General features: G+C 44.2%; 1 non-coding gene across 1 annotated transcript; it reads right to left on the bottom strand.

The window, feature by feature from the left end:
* Positions 1 to 396: 396 nt before the first annotated feature.
* Trnas-uga (transfer RNA serine (anticodon UGA)) lies at positions 397 to 471 on the bottom strand. The gene has a single exon. It is a non-coding gene; the product is annotated as a tRNA-Ser (tRNA).
* Positions 472 to 717: the final 246 nt, after the last annotated feature.

Genomic DNA, 717 nt, shown 5'->3' with positions numbered 1-717 from the left:
TCAGGGTGTCCCCCCCCCCCCCCCCCCCCTACCTCCTCCCATAAAAACGCCGACAAGCCTTAGGGGGAGAATCTTTACACAAAGACTCTAAAATATTTACCTCAAGGGCTACGACAACTTGCTCATCTTCGATACTATGAATTACATCTCTTCTACTCCAAGCTTTTGGCTTCCCATATTTTCGGAGAAGGTAGCATGGATCACAAAAAGAAAGAAATGAGTACTAAACATGAGTTCTAAAATGCATACCTTAAGAGCTATAAACACTTCTTCAGTAGAAGAGATGTGCTTCGCGCTAACGTGGACGAAAGAGTGCTCAAAGTTCTTAAAGCATGCATTTTAGACCCCAGGTTCAGTAGAAATTTTTTTCTTGATACTTCCTGGCGAATTAAAACAGTGCCTGACCGAGACTCGAACTCGGGACCTTTGCCTTTCACGGGCAATTGCTCTACCGACTGAGCTACCCAAGCACGACTCACGACCCCTCCTCACAGCTTCAATTCTGCCAGTACCTCGTCTCATATCAGCGCACACTCCTCTACAGAGCGAAAATCTCATTCTGGATTTTTTCCTTGTTTTCATACACACTACTTCCTCCCTTCTTTGTGTAAGGAACCGGTCCCTAAAGCTTTTTAGTGATTTCTTGAGACACTCTCTGTTCCACATTAGATTACTGAAGCAAAGTCGATCGTGACACCTAACAAAAAAACTCATTGT

This window comes from Schistocerca gregaria, chromosome 10, assembly GCF_023897955.1.
Source record: "Schistocerca gregaria isolate iqSchGreg1 chromosome 10, iqSchGreg1.2, whole genome shotgun sequence".
In the NCBI taxonomy this organism is placed as follows: Eukaryota; Metazoa; Arthropoda; class Insecta; order Orthoptera; family Acrididae; genus Schistocerca; species Schistocerca gregaria.
Note: the sequence above shows the minus strand (reverse complement) of the source record. Positions and strands in the feature narration are given on the sequence as shown.